The sequence below is a fragment of the Engystomops pustulosus genome, chromosome 8 (genome assembly GCF_040894005.1).
Source record: "Engystomops pustulosus chromosome 8, aEngPut4.maternal, whole genome shotgun sequence".
NCBI classification, from domain to species: Eukaryota; Metazoa; Chordata; class Amphibia; order Anura; family Leptodactylidae; genus Engystomops; species Engystomops pustulosus.
The window spans coordinates 86,310,126-86,323,002 of record NC_092418.1 but is presented as its reverse complement, the minus strand read 5'-3'; the positions used below and the strand labels follow the sequence as shown (position 1 = coordinate 86,323,002).

Sequence of the window (12,877 nt, the reverse complement as noted above, 5' to 3'; positions counted from 1 at the left end):
TTTTTTGTCTGGATCTACAATTATAAAATATACAGTTTCGACTTACATAAAAATTCAACTTAAGAACAAACCTCCGGACCCTATCTTGTACGTAACCCGGGGACTGCCTGTATGTGTTTTCCGATTCTCGGAGTGGGAGGTTGCGTGCTTGAGTTTCCATGATTTGCCAACTGATTCTGACACCCTATAAACGCTGAACTGATTTCCGCATTTGTTTTTCTCCTGTGCTATTTCTGCTGAGCCGCTGGATTTATTGTGCTGCACCCTTTGTATGGACTTTATTACATGTGGATTCCAGGAGCGGCCTGGCTTCTCTTGCGCATCCGTGCTTGATTTTCCATGATTCTCCACATGATTCTACTCCTATAAACTGTGAGTTGATTTCTCCTATGCTTTTCAGATTTTTCCTTCACTATAGAAGATAACATATAAACATAACGTATCCTGTATGGAGCATCTCATTTTATTGGTCATATACAAACATTTAAAAAAAAAACTTAAAAAAAAAAATCACATCTATGTGCTTTTGGTCATCAACCCCTGACCCTGGGTATCGCAACTACAACTTTTTCCGGATGCCCTTGGAATATTCTGACAATTCTTTGTGATTTTTTTAAATTTGGCTAAACCCCCTCATCACCCCCAAACAGGAATAGGCGGCAGAAAATGCAAAAAAATGTATAACATTTCTGCCCAAATGAGCTCAAAATGTAGCAAATCCCCTATTTTGTGACTTTTTGAACATTTATCTATCAGGGCTGAACACATGTTCTACATTGTTTTCAACTCTTTGCAAGAGCTTCTGACTACATTTATTTTGGGGGCTAAGGAGGAGCTCATTAGTAAAGTTCTATGAGTAACTGCAGCCTACAGTCAAGGAGCAGCTTTAAAAGAGGGACTTTTGAGAATTTTAGAAATTAAAAGGGTTCTCTGGTCACAACAAGTTATTCTCCATCCATAAGAAAAAGGATAACTTGCTGATCACTCAAGCAACATGGATCAGAAGAATGGGGCTGTTGTACCAATGGAAGGTCAAGCATACATGGGGGCTTATTTACTAGGGGTCCGCAGATCGCATTTCCGTCGAACTTCCCCACATTTTTGGAATTTGCGCCGTTGTGACGGGTATTTAACAGGGGATTGTCTCACACGCAATCGGATTTTGCCGCCGGCTTTCACGCATCAGAAGCTGTGGCCATCGGACTATCCGACTGATTCGGACTGAGCACTGGATTTAACATTCAACCTGCACTTACATGCATCAGGAATAAGAAGGTGAACACCCGGCGGACCTGAGCGGGGAAACGACAGATGCAGGATATCGGGCACACAATCTTCGTGAATCATGGCCGTTGTACATTGTGGTCGGACAATGCACTTTCAGGGATGGCGCAGGACGGGTAAGTAAATGTGCCCCATGATGTCGCTCCATTCACTGTCCATGGTACTCATAGAAGTAGCTGAGTACTGCACTTTGCTACTGCCGTTGGTGCCATAGAAATGAATAGAACAGTAGGATGCATGTGTTACCATCTTCTCTATTCATTTGGGGGTACAACACACCCTGGTTCTTGTCTACCTAGATCTCCACTGCTTAGCAAGTTATCTACTATCCTGTGGACTGCAGTTTTTCAAGGTTTACTATATCATTGCTGTTTACCCATTGAAACTAATAGTTAAAGTTTGAGAATTCATGCTGTAAAGTCATACAGGCACATGATACAGAGAGATATGGATATATATATTTCTTATGGCCGATCTACAGAAAGGAACGTTGTCCTACTATATGAAAAGTGCCCATCACACGGATCACAGAACACATTTAAACCTGTATCTCATGCATCCGCTCACAAAGCCACAGTATCCAAAAGAGTTTGTCAAGCTTGAGCAGCTATTTTTTATTACTCATAAATGCAACTGAAATCAAAGTTGTATTTGGCCGGAGGCTAGAATACACATTCATATTTCTGTATTTCAGCCTCCATTGTCAAACTGGCTGCATTAAAGAATATTCTCAGCAAAACAGCAACACATATGGAGGATTTATTATGACTTCTCAGTCTTCTGATGGAGAAAGCATGTGAAAAATCCCCATCCTCGCCAGATTTTAGACTTTTCTGCCCCACATGCCACTTTGGGCATGACAGGGTGGAGAGCAGGCGAGAAGGAGGTGGTTGATGGTGTGGATGCCTTGGACTACCTAATTTTAAAATGCTTGTTGTGTAAATCTGTATACAAAGAGCTCCCCCTAGTGGTAGATGCTATCAGACAGAATTCAGCATATACAGGCGGTCCCCTACTTAAGAACACCTGACTTACATACGACCCCTAGTTACAATCGGACATCTGGATGTTGGCAATTTACTGTACTTTAGTCTTGGGCTACAATAATCAGCTATAACAGTTATGACAGGCGTCTACAATGAAGCTTTATTGCTAATCCTGGTTCTTATGACAATCCAACATTTTTAAAATCCAATTGTCACAGAGACCAAAATAAATTTGGCTGGGATTTACAATGATAAAGTATACAGTTCCGACTTGCATACAAATTCAACTTAAGAACAAACCTACAGACCCTGTATGTAACCCGGGAACTGCCTGTAAACTGCTTTAGTCGATTCCATTGTTCTGTTACATAGTAGAATGGTACTAGGCACCTTTGATAGAACCCACCAGTAATTGTTATCTTGAAAATTATTTTACTGGAAAAAACTACTGTCAACAGAACCTCCAGTCCAAATGTGAACAGAGGCTTACTCTATGGTGGTGGTGTTCTGATGCCAGGCGCACATAGGATGTATTGTATGTGAACTATTAAACCAAAACTTGAAGTCCTTCAAACCTTTTCATTCCACAGATGGAATGGAATTCTCTATTCCTCTTTGATGGCACTTTCTAATATACTGTGTTCTAGTCTTTGATATTACATTTTATACAACATGACATTCAAACACAACCAGTGAGCTAAGTAAATGCCATATACGTTCACTGCTTTGCTTTCCATTCCCCCAGCAACCATTCACCATAAATGAACCGGTTTTATTTGGGTTTCATTTGGTGTTCTCAGATCTAAGCTGTTTGCTATGAAATACCTTTGTGCCAGTGAGCTGTCTGCAAACAAACGTGATGATCCGCCGTCAGATGACATTCAAGATACGAAGGACGAGGTGTTTAATATATGCAAACACGCAGATACGACAAATCACCGATTTGTAATATTTCCAGCATAATATGTGACAACCGGCTGCACAGAATTGTCATTATCGACAAAGAAGTTCATTTGTGATGAGAACTTGAGTCAATGTGCCTGGCTGATTCTCTATCTCCCGTAGGGATGTATGAGGCAGTGAGCATGCTACATACAAATCATCACTGCCGACCTACCTGAGAAGAGGAAAAATGGATTGGGGACACCCATGATAATGATAGATCCTTTCTGCAGTAGAGTCCTGGTGTTTGTAAAGGGGACCTGTCAGCTACCTAGACGCATATAAGATAAAGGGGCCATTTATCCCTTGCGCCAGCTAATGTTGTAAGCCCCGCCCCTTTAACATGAAGAATATTTCAGGAGTCTCCGGCCTCCTGAGGTGTCCAGTGCCCGGTCAAGCTGGCATACAATTCTAAAAAAATAAAGCAAAAAAAAAATATTTTGTGGTTGTGTGGATTTCTTTTGGGGGCAGCATCTGATCATATCTAATCAAGGCTTTAAAGGAAACCTACCATCATATATCTACCTATTAAGGTAAATCGGGTGGTAGGTGCCTCTATTGTACGTGAGGATATCGCTTTTAAGGGCTTATCCTCATCTCCTCTGTATCTTTTTAGAACTTTTATTTCCCTAATATGCTAACTTTCTAAAGAGGCTACTGAGGCGTGGAGTAGCCAGAGCTGAGGCTACATGGTGCGGCTACTCCACACCCCAGTAGCCTTTTTGATCCTCCTACCCCCATATCTTCGGCGAGCAGCTACGAGGAGCTGCACGCACTTGTGCTTGAAGCCGAAGTTCTGCTTCAGAGCAGTGACCGTGCAGCTGTGGACCTGTGTTCTGTGCCGGCTTGGCGGACGAGGATGCGCAGCTCCACATAGCTGCACGCCAAAGATATGGGGTAGGAGGATCAAAGAAGCTACTGGGGTATGGAGTAGCTGCGCCATGTAGCCTCAGCTCTGGCTACTCCAGTAGCCTGTTTACAAAATTAGCATATTAGGGAAATAAAAGTTATAAAAAGATACAGGGTATGTGAGGATTAGCCCTTAAAAGGGCTATCCTCACGTACAATAGAGGCACCTACCACCCAATCTACCTTTATAGGTAGATTCATGGTGGTAGGTTTACTTTAAAGAGGACCTATCAGGGCAATTTAGTGTGCTGTGGGCCAGCCGGGTTTAGTACGCCAGCTTCACTGCGTAACTGCACAGGTGCAGGGAGCACCGTAACCAGTTGTGAATTAATGTTTTTTTTTTTTATAGTGGGCACCTAGGCACTTTCTAAAGGGTGATTTAAGACACTAAACCAAAAGGACCTGTGGGTGATTTAGTGTCCCAAATTGCCCTTACAGGTTCTCTTTACCTAGAGTTGTGCCTAAACCTACCAAAACCACATCTGGTGAGACTCAAACCACTACCTTTGTACATCTACTAAAGCTTTACCAACCAATACTACTCTATGAACACTTCTTTTCTGCCTTTCTATACGCATTTAAGGTCATATTGATGCATTAGCTCCATTGGCTCCTTCTAAAGACACATGGGTGACAAATCCTTGCACATGACGTCATGGGAGGGGGACCAAAGCCAATATGGTAACGCTACCTGCTTTTGGCTGGCCAGTGGCAATCAAATCATTAACACCCACGATCTGTGCATGCATTAACATTGTGTTAAAAAAACACATGTATTAACACAGTGGAGCTCATTTAGTAAGGATCCGAATCACGCATTTTCGTGGGGTTTTCCGAATATTTCCGATTTGCGCCAAATTGACCCGGGATTTTGGCGCACGCGATCAGACTGTGGCGCATCAGCGCTGGCTTTCATGTGACAGAAATGGGGGGGCGTGGTCGACGGATTCGGAAAAACCGTGGAATTTGAAAAAAAAAAATTGTGTCGCAAGAACAGCACTCACACCTGGACGAAGAAGGTGAAAGCCGGCTGACCTCGGCGTAGCAGTGACACCTGGTGGATATCGGACCTTAGTGAATCCCAGCAGACCCGAATCCTTGTCGGAGAACTGGACCGGGTAAGTAAATGTGCCCCAGTGTCAACACATGTATTAACATCATGCTAACAGTTCTTTTGGTAAATCCAAATGTTAAAACAGATATTTAATTAGGCAAATAACTCCTCAACTGCGTTTTAAATGTATTCGTTAAATGCCACGTGTGCCAGCACCCTCAGGGCGCGTTCACAAGTTGCGTTTTGTTTGCGTTGTGTTGGGCATGTGTTTTCAAATACATCACAACAGCTGTTAACATTGCATTTACAGAGGCTTTAATAAATGTGGGCCAGTACACCTCAGAATTCATCCTGCTGCCTCAGACACATCATCAATAAACACTAGTGATCCACTGGCAGCCATGCATCAGCCATCTCAGTACCTCCAATGATGTGGGATGCTTTGGATCATGAGGTGTACCATGTGTTCGCCAAACTTTTTTTTATCTTCCCCTTATTCTGTTTAATGTTAATCTTGGTTTCATCTGTCCAAAGAATGTTCTTCCAGAACATTGATGGTTTTTTCGATTTTTTTTTTCTTAGTAAAGTCCAATCAAGCCTTTTTTAGTCTTAAGGCTTGTGATTGGCTTCCACTGTGTATTTACTGCAGTCTTCTCTTTATGGTAGATTTGGATATTGATACAACTGCATCCTTAAAGGGGTATTCCCACAAACGCAGATTATTTAAATGTACTCAGGATAACAAAAAAACGAATTCTCTAATTCACTATAAAGGCCAACTAGTGACCATCCAATTTGATGAATGTTATTATCTATTTCCTAGTGGTTTATATATTTGGATATTACATTTCTCTGCTGGGTCAAAGGATCCCTACTCCAACACTTCACCAAAGATCAGAGAGGTGAGTATTGTAACTGAAAAATTTTTTTTTCAAATCTTGATTCCATTATGAAGTAAATATCAAAATTGGTAAATTTAGTAGATCAGTAAAACTACTAAAAACTTCTTAATGGTACAACTACACCGTACCTCAACTCCACTCGTGATGACCAAAAGCCACAAAATTTTCCATCGAAGACTAAAGAATAACTCTGTCATTCTCTAACTGGCTACATGACAAAAATTGTCAGACTTTGAGAGAAACCATTTGATGAATCTTTCTTTGTACAACTTTGCAACTCTTTCAGGCAACCCCTAAAACATGCCCAGGATAAGCCGGTGATGGAAATGTCTCTCTATTATCACTTTCATTTGCACACGAGATGTTTCTTTTACAGGGAATGATTCTCAGACATTGACTTAAAACAAGAATTAGCTCCCAGGTGGGCGAGGGCAAGGTGGGAGGTTGTACTCATTAAATCTGAACGTGGTGCATTAATAACATAGTGGAGTTAGATGATGATACAACAAGGTTTTAAGTTTATGGCACAGAAAGCTTCTGTTCTTTCTGAAGGGAGAGTTTTCAACCTTTCAGGTCAAATCATGTTATTTACAAGGCTGCTCGTACCAGTTAGTGGAACTTGAGGCTTTCACAAATTTGCCTCCAGAGAAAGTGGCGATGTCTTCAGAAGCGGTGCGCTGCGGAGCCCTCAGCGACATCCATCTTTTGAAATAATGATTTCATGATCTCACATGTTGCAAAGGGCAAGAAATAAATGTATGGTGTACAAAGGCTTCGAAAACATCCGAAGGATGATAGAGTCTCGTAGGAGAAGAAAATATGTACATAATAAAATAATTGCAAGATGTTTCATTCTGAACATAGGTTATTTTTATATGATGTGATTCCACAGCATTAGAAGAGATTCTATAAGAGATTCTCTAGCGCTTCACTGCATTGTGCTACATAGTGTAATCACTCTATAGACCCGGCACTCTTGTGATCACCAGGTCTGTTGGGTTTTACCAGGTTTTATAAGAGCTCAGGTCCAAAATCAAACCCCTCAGGGGGTCATTTCTCCCTATGACTAGGGCTCTTCCTGGTTACAGGTAAAATCTTGAGAGTGAAAAAAATAATGGTGGACAAATCAAGTAAACAAACAAAAACACAAAATGTTAAAAAAATATTTAGAAATAAACATTTCCATTTCCAAATAAAATAAATAAAAACCCTCTTTACACCGTAGTTGCCCCTGTTTCCCCGAGACTACACCTATTAAATATCAAAACGACCATCACACACTAGGGAATTCATTTATAATGGTCAATTTGAAAACAAAAATATAAACTATTCAGTACAAAAAAAAAACTTTACTTACTTTTGTAAATTTAACCCCCAAAAACCTTAAAATAAAAAAGGATTCTTTAACATTTTTACATTTTAAACTATACCTATGTGTCGCAAAAAAAAATGAAATCCAAAAAGGTTTTGAACAAAAACAAAACGGTGGCTCTTAGACCAATAAGTATGAATATTGGCTAAAAATGCCCCAGCATTTTAAAGGGGATTTCCCAAACAAAGTTAGTCCCTATCCACAGGATAGGGACTATCTTGCTGATCGGTGGGGGTTTCAGCCACAGTTTACCCACAGATCACAAGAACGGGGGTTTGATGTTGCTGTATTCGGCTACAGTCCTCAGATCTATAGAGATGAACCTGGCTATCTGGCAATGCGCTACTGACTGCTCCGGTCATCTCAGGGAGCAAGGGGGGTCTGACTGGGGTACATCAGACCCTATCAGACCCCTGTTCTAGTGATCTGTGAGGGTCCTATCACTGAGACCCCCACAGATCAGCAAGTAGGCTCTATCCTGTGGATAAAATCCAGACATAAAAGATGATTCAGATATTATTTGTATGTATTTTATTCATTGCCTTCCATTATGTGATTTTCCATACAAGCTATGTGTTATTTTATATTTTTATCCATTATTTTCCCCATTTGACAGTTACAAACAGTGATCCATTACACTGATACTTACATACAAAGCTCAAATATGCAATTCCATTACCAATCCACACTTTTTTCACACTCTATTAATTTGTAAGTGGAAATTACAACTGACGTCCAACTCCTTTCTTTGATACTACAAAGGCTGTATGGAAACTGCTGCTTTATAGGAAATCAGTCTTGAGGACCAAGGTTTGTAAACCAAGCACATTGATATACTGGTGTGTGCCCTTTTTGTGGCAATATTTGCTTCTTAAGCTTCCTTGTTTTTTTAAATTCTGCATATTATGCAAATTAGGCTGACTGGCTCCGGGCTCCATTAACATTATGTAGCCCCGAGCCCCTCAGGCTCATTTGTAGGACGTAAGAAGCCAAATGAAGAGCGGATCCTGCCAGAGGGAGCATACACCAGCATGTGAATGTGCTCGGTTTATAACCCTTGATCCTGGTGGTAGATTTCCTTTAAGTACATACAAACAAGTGAACTATGTAATAACAGGATCTATAACATAAGAAGTACATGAAAACTACATACATAGGCATTCGGCAGTAAGTTTATAAGTTCTTACAACTTACTATTTAAGTTAGTTGATAAAAAAAAATAGTTTTACTGTGACTTACCAAATATTCCTGGGGGGAGCATTAAAATAATAAGAAGATAAAATTAAAAAATTAATTCAAGCAAATCTTTGTACACTTAAGATTTTCTAAAAACAACATATATTTCATACAACGTGATATTTCCTCCAAAAACAGTGCAACTACTCAACTACTGGTTGAGATACAAAACCAGAACTATAGTAAATTAAAAGGGTATTCTCAAGTCAGGAACTGCATGTATGACATGTTTGAAGAAAGAATACATGATAATTCCAGAGGTGAGACCTGCATGTAGCTCAAGGAACCCCCTTCCCTCCATTCAGGTCTATGGAAGCCCCGGAAATAGCCAAGTCTGTACACCCAGCTATTGCCAATGCTCCCTTGAAAGGAGAATTGCAGCACATACGCCCCACCCGGCTGCAGAAAGAGGTCATGTATGTATGACACGTCCAGTGCATATGTCATAAATACCCAAAGTGGGAATACCCCTTTTAGAACCTTCATGTGCAATCTGAAGGTAACTTGTTACAGAGCAGAGGATCTAGGGGCACATTTACTTGTCCCGCTGCGTCTGCCGATCCGGAATGTCCGATGAGAATTCGGAGCTGCCACAATTCACTTACAGCGTGCGCCTGGTTTCTTGAATGTGTGGCTTCCCCGCTCAGGTCCGCCGGAGTTCACCATCTTTTTCCAGGTGTATGTGAGTGCTGATCTTGCGGCACAATTTGAATTGTAAATTGCATGGTTTGTCCGAATTAGTCGGGTTGTCCAACGGCCAAGCCTCAAGATTTGTGTCGCATGCAAGCCGGCGCCGATGCGCCACAATCCGCTCACGTGCGCCAAAAACCCTTGTGCGATTCAGGGAAAATCAGAAATATTCAAGAAACCTGAGGGAAATGCACCTGACAGACCCTTAGTAAATATGCCCCATAGTTGTGTAAAAGCTGATCTTTAACTTAGCGTTTATCCATAATTTCTAGGTTTTTGAAGGTTTAGGAATCTAACATCATGCAACAAAGCACATTTAAGATATTTGGTGATAGTACAGGTATGAGTAACTGAAGGTGGGGGAGGAGAGGGGATATCTACAGTAAACATAACTAGTCTTTTGTATTCACAGTGTTGTGTAAAGCATGGACTCCATGAGCCAGGCTATGAATCTACCGTATAATGGCAGGAGATCTCATAAAGGTAGAGCAGTCTGGTTTTCCTCACACATAGTAGTACAGAGATTTGTACACGACAGATGGAATAAATGCATTGTTACCAGTGATATAATCTCCAGATAAATACCAGAGATTCATCTCCATGATACAGAAGTGAACGAATACAAAGGAAGGGTTCATCACATATGGGCAAAACCAGCACTGCAACACATTGTCACCACAGGTATAATATACAACTGAGACGGATATTATCACTTGTAAAGTTTGTATGAATAGTATGAATCCTAACAACTATCAGTGCTGAAGACATATATACACTATATATAATACTCAATACAACAAAGAAATAATATACCTAAGCAACTAATTGTAGATATATTAAAGTTACACCGAACTAAACCCAACATTTTATGTAGATTAATATTATGATATATATTTTTAAGGTACAGATTTTCCTGTAGTTTTTGAATAATATTTTTCAAAAGTCTTACTAAGCTTTGCATAAATCAATAGTCCAGGTGATTACATCCTCCTTTCTTCCTAATTTGCTTTTACATTTAAAATCTTTGTTCAAGAGAGAGAGAGAGAGAAAGAGTGGGCTGCTCCTAGTGGTGCTTTTTGGTAAACAAATAATTTTTGCGCAAAGAAATTTGTAATAGTTTAGTCTTGGGTATGGTTGAGTGAACCTGAACTCCAATGTTTGGGTCAGTGGTGAACATTACAAATTCAAGGATGCAGACCCAAGGAAGAATTCAGCCAGAAATTTGGTTTTGGGTTCAGCGTTCAGGCTCACCCCCACCGGTCCGAGAAAATGGCAAACCAGGTACCTAAACCAAACTTTTCTTCAAAGTCCGTCTGAACTCAGTGAACCCAAACCTGAATGTGTACACTTAAATCTTAGTAAAGCCTCAAGCAGATGTTTGGATATTCATCCAGGTGGGTGCAGTAAGGAGGAGGGGTGAGTACTGTTCAACCCTTTTTATTGAAAACTGAGTAGATGGTGCAGTAATATGGCAAAATATAGGACATGTCACTCCCCAGGGCCAACGTCACCGGCTCTGTAACATATAGGAGAAATAAGAACTCTGTGCATCATATATCAATATAATCCAAGGAGTTCAATATCCAGCATAGTTATCAGTCCGTGGCACGGCACTCGTCACAGCCATGATCACAGACCGATCACGGAATAATGTCAATCTCCCTTAGGCACTGTTAAACATTCGGATAAAAAAGGATAAATGCTGAAAACATGAGTGAAAATGTTGTCTCACTAGTTTTATATTCAGGGGCAATTTAGACACAAAAGTGGCAACAAAAAATTGTGATATATCTGCCCCTTAGTTTTAAAAGAAGTTGATATAAAGTACAAACATACAATGGGGCAGATTTACTTACCCGGTCCAATCGCGATCCAGCGGCGCGTTCTGTGCGGTGGATTCGTGTCTTCCGGCGTTTCACTAAGGCAGTTCCTCCGCCGTCCACCAGATGTCGTTGCTGCGCTGAAGTTCCCCAAGGTCCACCGGAATGCACCATCCTATACCTGGTGAAGGTCCCGCGACCCTTTTTTTAAAAAAATGCGGCAGTTTTTCTGAATCCGTTGGGTTATCGTTCAGCCACGCCCCATGATTTCCGGTGCGTGGCTGAAACACGTCGGGAAAATGCGAATCGGGTCCTTAGTAAATGACCCCCAATATATATAAGCCCAGGCCCGGTTTATAGAAGGAGCACTGTCATGTAAAATCTCAACATAACTATTGATCAGTGATGTAGAAGTAATATTAATATATTGTATATAAAACTGTAAATAATATAAAATCTTGCAAAATATAAATCCGGTAAAACTTTACATTCACTTTAATGAATCACAGAGAATGCTCCAATTCCTCAGTTTCCTTTATTAATATGGCAAACACACTGACTGTGTAAGTTCCTTAGGGAATCCGAGTATAAGCAATGCATCCATCTTTTCATAACATTTTGATCTTGTATAACGATCTCAATTATCTAATACAGAATAGTAATAAGATTCCTCCACAAACTGAATTCCCAAGAAAATATCTTTTACATATTTTCATGTAATGAGCACTAAAACATTAACCTTACCTTGAAATACCAAACAAAAAAACGAGGAAACATGAGAGTACAATCATACAAGTCATTGTATAGAACCTTCCATCTTAATTATCCCGAACAGCAGACACATTAGGAATCTGGTTCTCATGTCTTTCTGACATAGAGGTTTCTACGTGAAGAAAATCCTCACTACTTTATAAGAGCCAACTGAAGGGACCTTCATGGTGCTATCAAGACTGAGAGGGCATCCTGTTGGGTTTTTTAGTTTTATAGGTTGGGGCTTGGGTTCTACTTTTTTATCTATAATTTGATCAATTTGGACTCTTAAAGGGATTCCTATAATTAACACTGAGATAGGGTTAAACATCTCACTGGTGGGACTGAAAGAGTTGAGCTAAGAGTTGACTAAGACAAACCTTCCACTTGAGATGACAGCACAATGCTCAAAATATAGGACTGTCCTGCTGAATCTGGGAGAATTGGGAGGCATGTCACAGTTAAGAAGTTAAAGGAAATCTACCATCAAAATCAGGGACACTTACCTGTTATCAATACTACCCAGGTCAGTGATCCAATGGCCGCTTGCAACATTGTGACATGTTAGTTAAACTTTTGATAGGTCTACTATTCAGAACACTACACTTGGTGGATGCACATGGACACATACAGCAAATCCTTTGTGACCCATTGTGGTGTGGGGTGTGGCCGTCAGACAACCCGACTGATTCGGACTATGCGCAAGATTTAACATTCAAAATTGTGTCGCAAGCGATGCACTCACATGCACCGGGAAAAAGATGGTGAGCTCCGGCGGACCTGAGCGGGGAAGCGACACATGCAGGAAATTGGACACATGATCTTAGTGAATCATGGCAGCTCCGAATCCTCGCCAGACAACGCACCTCGGGGATCGCAATGGGACGGGTAAGTAAATGTGCCCCAATAATGTCTTGGACAGGGATGGCGCC

At 40.8% G+C, this 12,877-nt stretch overlaps 1 protein-coding gene across 3 annotated transcripts in view; it reads right to left on the bottom strand.

The window, feature by feature from the left end:
- The window catches only part of ZNF385B (zinc finger protein 385B), a 389,492-nt gene that overhangs the window by 153,738 nt on the left and 222,877 nt on the right, over positions 1-12,877 (bottom strand). The window lies entirely within an intron of this gene.